Source organism: Dipteris shenzhenensis, chromosome 3 (genome assembly GCF_047967505.1).
Source record: "Dipteris shenzhenensis isolate YYH24624 ecotype China chromosome 3, Dip_SZ_1.0, whole genome shotgun sequence".
NCBI lineage: Eukaryota > Viridiplantae > Streptophyta > Polypodiopsida > Gleicheniales > Dipteridaceae > Dipteris > Dipteris shenzhenensis.
This window is the reverse complement of record NC_141598.1, coordinates 53,536,743-53,544,083: the sequence shown is the minus strand read 5'-3', so window position 1 is coordinate 53,544,083 and position 7,341 is coordinate 53,536,743.

The window sequence follows — 7,341 nt, the reverse complement described above, 5'->3', positions numbered from 1 at the left end:
AAAAATATCAAACTTGCATGCCCTAATCCTAATCTGCATCATCGGCCGCCATGATGAAAACAGTTGCATCTTCAACATGCACAACAATGCACCTCAACCTCAACAATACCAAGCGGCACCCATGCCAGTCTATAGGCAACCGGCACTTGCACAAGTGTCCCCAACTCCGAGGCTAAATCCTGTTCCCATTCGGACACAAGTCCCACAACTAATCAAGAATTTGAATCCACGATCATATGCAAGAGCACCAAATCCAGCTCCTCAGGCAGTTCCAATACATCAATTACAAGCTGAGGAAGTAGACTCGTCATTTGATTATGAAATAGAGTACCCAATCTACTATGTAGAAGGTGCAGAGGGCCTAATACTAGCTTATGCAAATCAAGTATGTCCCAACACATATGGAGCACCAATCAAGTGCGACGATTGTGGAGAAATTCACCGGATCGTAGAGTGCCCTCATCGTGGTAGCCCTGCTACTTTCCAACCACTCTGCAAAGATTGTGGCATAGGACATGCCTATATGGATTGTCCCATGAAAAATAAGGTCCCACAACAAATAGAGGTGAAGCCTGACATCCCAATCACCATCATTGGGGTGGACCATCAAAGTCTAGGTCCGACCTGTGTAATATCACAACCTGTAAATGTAATTACACACCAACAACCAAAGTGACTTCTTAAAAAGAAAGCACAAGTGCCTCCACCTCCGCCAAGCAATGAGTAGCCGAGCTCATCCACATCAACTCTCGAGCCTCAAATGAAAGAAGCTCCATACCCAAATGCAAACGTGGAGAAGGCTCGTTTTCACACACTTCAACACTGGGTACAAAAGGAACAAGCTTAATTTGAGGCTGAGAAACAAGCTCAAGACCCAATCCATGACTTGTTGGCCCCACAAAGAAAGTACGGATGAAGCTCGATCAAAAGACTTCAAAAAAAGAAAGTAAAAAAGAGCCTAAGAAATTGGTAAATGAATCTATGCCACCTAGTACACATGGCACATGTCAGGCTAATTCAACACCATCAGAGGCCGATCTTCAAGAAGTGCTGGAATACTTCAAGAATTACATAAGTGGCAGTGCGCCAATAGCAATGCCAAGACCACTAAGAGAATCTGAAGTTCAAGAAACTAATAGCATTGGAGAAACTCGAATCTATGAGGGATTGGCAAAAACATGCACAATAAACCTCGCCCTTGAAAGGGAGGAAGAAAAACTGGTTTTCATTGGAAAACAGCTTCGACAAGAAGATGAAATCAAACTCAAAGCACTCCTAATGGAATACTGTGACTGCCTAGCATGGTCATATAAAGAGATGAAAGGAATTTCACCAGAAGTGGCAGTACACACGATACCTATATGGGAAGGTGCTTACCCTAAGGTATGTGGAACTTATCACACAAATCCTAAGTATGGCACCATGGTTTATGACGAGTTGGAAAAACTCCTAGATGCTAGATTCATCTACGAGATAGAGCACATTGATTGGGTTTCACCCATCATCATTGTGCCTAAATGCAACAAGAATCTTGAATATGTGTAAACTTAAAAAATCTGAATCCCACCACAATTAGGGATCACTATCCCCTACTCTTAACAGAAACAGTGTTGCAAAGGGTGGCAGGCTTCGAAATATATAGCTTCTTGGATGGCTTTAGTGGCTATAACCAAGTGGAAATTGCTCCTAAAGACCAATTAAAAACAACATTTGCTATAGAATGGGGTATTTTTGCATATAGAGTCCTGCCATTCAGCCTTTGTAATCCCCCGGTCACATTCTAGCGAGTCATGTTCACAGCTTTCAAGTAATTTCTCAATAAGTTTTTACAGGTGTTCTTGGATGATTTGTGCATCCATTCAAACCAAAAAGACCACTTTAAATGTCTTGTGTAGTACTAATAAAATGCAGGGAGTACGACACCTCTCTAAATCCAACAAAATGGTAGTTCATGGTCACCCATGGATTTGTTTTGGGACACATCGTCTCTCAACATGGGATTGCAATTGACATGGACAGAATCAAAATCATCATGGAATTGCCTCCTCCCACAAATTCCAATAGTGTATAAGTCTTTATGGGACATGCCGGCTATTATAGAAGATTTATATTGCGGTACGCCATGATAGCTAGACCACTTTACAAATTATTAGTGGAATTCTTATGGACCAAAGATTACGACCAAGCCTTTGAGCTTTTAAAGTGGTGCTTAATCACAACACCCATCCTTATATCTCCCAATTGGGATATTGATTTTCATGTTCATACTGATGCATCTAGGTATGCAATTGGGAGTGTGCTTTGTCAACCTAGTGAACATAAGAAAGACTACATGTTCTACTTCGCCAGTGGACAACTCAATGATGCAGAGGTCAACTATATCACCACAGAGCAAGCCTACAACTAATCTAGGAGACTAGACCTAGGCTCTAATACCATGTCAAATCGGGGGATCGAGCTCTCCTAGTCACTGAGAAAACATCCTAATACAACACTAATCTAAGGAGGATGCAACCTAGGTGCAAACATGATGAAGAGAGTGCTCATGACATGTACCTCAAGTCAATTAGGCTCCAAGATACATTAGCTTGGACTCATAAAGAGAATCTTGAGATAGTGCAAAGTGCTTGATTTGATATTACTTCAAATGAACCTCCCTTTTATAGGTGAGGGTACTTACATCCATATGCTTGCTCACATGTGGGATATCTCCTCCATGCCATGTGGCATCTTGCCCTTTACTCATACCTTTGCTCTACATGTGCTCATGGCACCACAACTCTCAACACTCATCCACATCAACTCACGAGCCTCAAATAAAAGAAGCATTAGACCCAAATGCAGAGGTGGAGAAGGCTCATTTTCAGGCACTTCAACAATGTGTACAAAAGGAACAAGCTCAATCTGAGGCTAACAAACAAGCTCAATTTGAGGTTGAGAAACAAGCTCAAGACCCAATCCATGACTTGGCCCCACAAAGTATTGATATTGTACTCGAGCCTCTGTTCCAACAACAGGCTCCACAACATAATGTACTGCCATGTCAACTTGAAGGAGCGGCACTCTCTAGCGTCCTGAGTTGCCCAGTGTCAATTCCCATCGGAATCCTCCTACAGAATTGTTCCAATCTCTGGGAGAGTTTCAAAGGATGGATTGAACTCACAAATCCCCCTCCACCTATGAACGACATCGATATGAGATTGAACCGTAACCCATCATTGATATTGGCAAACTATTTTACATATTGTCTCATTCTCCTCACCTCACTTAATTCTTGTATATGTAGGCTTGCAAAAAAGCATTGATTTTTTGTAAAAATTATGTGCATTGGTAATCATGGGCAATGTTTGGAAAGCAGTGATATACACCAAAATCTCACTTTCTATATTCTCTGTTTCGCGTCTAAATACGCGTCTAATTCTCAGTGTAGACACGCTAATAGACGTGTTAATGCACGCACAAATAGACACTTTGACAGATGCAGTATTAGACGGGCTTGTATTTTCTCACTGTAGACGTGCTTATAGACGTGTCAATACACGCGCAAATAACCGACCTGTTAGACATGCTATTAGATGCGCCCGTAATTTCTCTATTCAAGCAACGCCTATAGATGCGTCCACTATTTTGTGAGTCTATCAAGCACGTGGGAGCTATAAAACCAATTGTGCCTAGAGCATTGGATGACACATTTTCCACGACAATCTCAAGCAAATTAGCTCCCTTGCAATAGCATGCCATAGCAGGTGATTCACAAAGCAATGTTAATAACTGGATACAAACATTGGCAACCATTGACAACTGCCATTCATTAGACCCCATCTTCTTGTAGATTGATGCTAAGGTGCTACAGGTAGATCCTCCACTCACACATGAAGAACCAATTGATTTAGAGGTGCCATTATTTATGGCTGACCTCAAGTGGAATAATTAACCTACCCATACCAATGATGACTCAGATTTTCCTTGGGACCTTGATATAGAGGTTGAGAATGCTGAAATTGAAGATCAAATCTTTAATAATTAATTCTGCATGCCCTAATGGTAGTCGAGCACCCAAAAGTTGAACCTCCAATGTTGAATAACAGGAGAAGATCCTGCAAGAAAGTTGGAGGAAAATGTAGAAAAGCAAAGGCCGAACACTTCAATGAATTCGAACGAGTCCAAACAAGGATCATCGAATTGTATCTTGCAAAGCCAGCTCCCTCAAAATTAGAGCCACCGCCTCTTGAATGGTCCCCTGAGGGACTGGAAAGAGTATGCGCAGCAAATGAACCCTTACTTGGGAACACCTTAGCAGTGGAAAAGTTACCCCACAATTCCCTACATAAGAAGTATAAAAAATATAAGCCACATGTGCAGATGAAGCTCGATCAAGAGACTTCAAAAGAAGAAAGTAAAAAAGAGCCTAAAAACTTGGTAAATGAAACAGAATTACGCAAGTGGTAGTGTGCCAATAGCAATGCCAAGACCACTAAGAGAATATAAAGTTCAAGAAACTGATAGCATTGGAGAAACTCCAATCTATGAGGGACAAGCAAAAACACACACAATAAAGCTCGCCCTTGAAGGGGAGGAAGAAAAACTGGTTTTCATTAGGAAACAGCTTCGACAAGAAGATGAGACCAAACTCAAAGCACTTCTAATGGGATACCGTGACTACCTAGCATGATCATACAAAGACATGAAAGGAATTTCACTAGAACTGGCAGTACACACGATACCTATAACCCTAAGGTATGTGGAACTTATTGCACAAATCCTAAGTATGGCACCATGATTTATGACGAGCTGGAAAAACTCCTAGATGCCGAATTCATCTATGAGATAGAGAACACTAATTGGGTTTCACCCATCGTCATTGTGCCTAAATGCAACAAGAAGGTCAGAATATGCATAAACTTAAAGAATGTGAATGCCGCCACAATTAGGGATCACTATCCCCTACTCTTAACAGGAACAGTGTTGGAAAAGGTGGCAGGCTTTGAAAAATATAGCTTCTTGGATGGCTTTAGTGGCTATAACCAAATGCAAATTGCTCCTAAAGACCAATCAAAAATAGCATTTGCTACAGAATGGGGTATTTTTGCATATAGAGTCATGCCATTCGGCCTTTGTAATGCCCCGGCCACATTCCAACGAGTCATGTTCACAGCTTTCAAGTAATTTCTGAATAAGTTTTTATAAATGTTCTTGGATGATTTGTGCATCCATTCAAACAAAAAAGACCACTTCAAATGTCTTGAAGCAGTACTAATCAAATGTAGGGAGTATGGCATCTCCCTGAATCCAACAAAATGCCAATTCATGGTCACCGATGGAGTTGTTTTGGGACACATCGTCTCTCAACATGGGATCGCAATTGACATGGAGAAAATCAAAATCATCATGGAATTGCCTCCTCCTACAAATTCCAAAGGTGTACAGGTCTTTATGGGACATGCCGGCTATTATAGAAGATTTATATTGCGGTATGCCATGATAGCTAGACCATTTTACAAATTATTAATGGAATTCTTATGGACAAAAGAGTGCGACCAAGCCTTTGAGCTTTTAATGTGGCGCCTAATCACAACACCCATCCTTATATCGCCCAATTGGGATATTGATTTTCATGTTCATACTGATGGATCCAAGTATGCAATTGGGAGTGTGCTTTGTCAACCTGGTGAACATAAGAAAGACTACCAATTCTACTTTGCCAATGGACAACTCAATGATGCAGAGATCAACTATACCACCATAGAAAGAGAAACCCTAGCAATGGTGTATAGTGTAAAGAAATTTTGGTAGTATCTACTAGCAAATGATTTTGTCTTCTACACCAACCATCAAGCATGGATGTTGTTCCAGAGTGGTGTGGAGATATCATTGGGTACTTAATGACAGGAAGACCACCCCCTGAAATGAAAGCAGTAGATGCCAAAAAACTATTTCTAAAGGTTGCACCCTATCAACTCATTACAGGACAACTGTACAAGATGGGCAAGGACCAGGTATTAAGAAGATGTGTAATGCCTCATGAGATCATGCCAATCCTGAGTGAAGTCCATGAAGGCATTGTAGGAGGACACTTCCAAGGGGAAGCCACAATAAGAAAAGTTCTCCTCGTAGGCTACTGGTGGCCAACACTATAGGCAGATGCCTATGAATATGTAAAAGGATGTAATGTATGCCAACGGACTACTAAACCACAACACAAAGAATTCAATCCCCTAACAATAGTTGTTGCACAAAAACCATTTGGAAAATGGGGGATTGACTATGTGGGTCCCATCCATCCAACAGCAAAAGCAACAAGATTGTTATACAAAAATGTAATCACCTGATTCGGGTGCCCCATTGAAATTGTGACGGATAGATGCACACATTTTGTCAATGAGGTAATCCAAGAACTCTTGTCTGGCTTTATGGTAATTGATAGAAAAAGCACACCCTACTACCCCCAAGGGAATGGACAGGCCGAATCCACCAACAAAATAATATGCATTATCCTCACCAAGGTAGTAGAACCACAGTGTTCTGATTGGGCAGAAAAATTGAATGCAGCCTTATGGGCATACAGAACCACACTCAATCTCAGTATAGGGAACACACCTTTTCAATTGGTGTATGGCATTGAAGCTGTGGTCCCACTAGAATTTGTAATACCAAGCCTGTGCATAGTAGTACAGGAACACATGGGAGACCATGAATCCTTGAAAGAAAGACTCTATCAATTGGAGAAGCATACAGACACAAGACTAGTCGCCTACCATGCCATGACAATAGAAAAACGTAGAAGAAAGGCATGGTTTGACAGAAATCTTAAAGCTAAAAATATCAAGGAAGGTGACTTGGTCCTGTTATACAATTCTAAAGTACACAAGGGGAAACTAAAGTATCTAGGTCAAGGACCCTAGCGAGTAAGAAAGATGAATCCCATCAGAGTTATGCTGCTAGAAACATTGGATGGAGTCTAATTTAGCACAACAATAAACGGGAGCTAACTGAAGTGCTACTACTTCAAGATGCAAGCCACCCCCGACAAAAATGAAGATTTGGGAAACCAAGTCTTCCTTAGTTAGGATTAGATTGTATCGTGAGCACTCACTAGCATATTCATGTTTTTGCACATATAGTTTGCACTAGATTATTACATGCACACTCACTAGCATATGCACGTTTTTGCACATTTAGGAAGACCTAATCAATTTCATATTAGGAATGATTGAGTCTTAGTATCCCTATTAAAAGCATATAGTTAGACACATCACGTGCACTCACGATTTTGCATAGGCACATAATAGATTGCATCAACAATAGTATCACACACTTTCATTCCATACTCTCAAACCACGC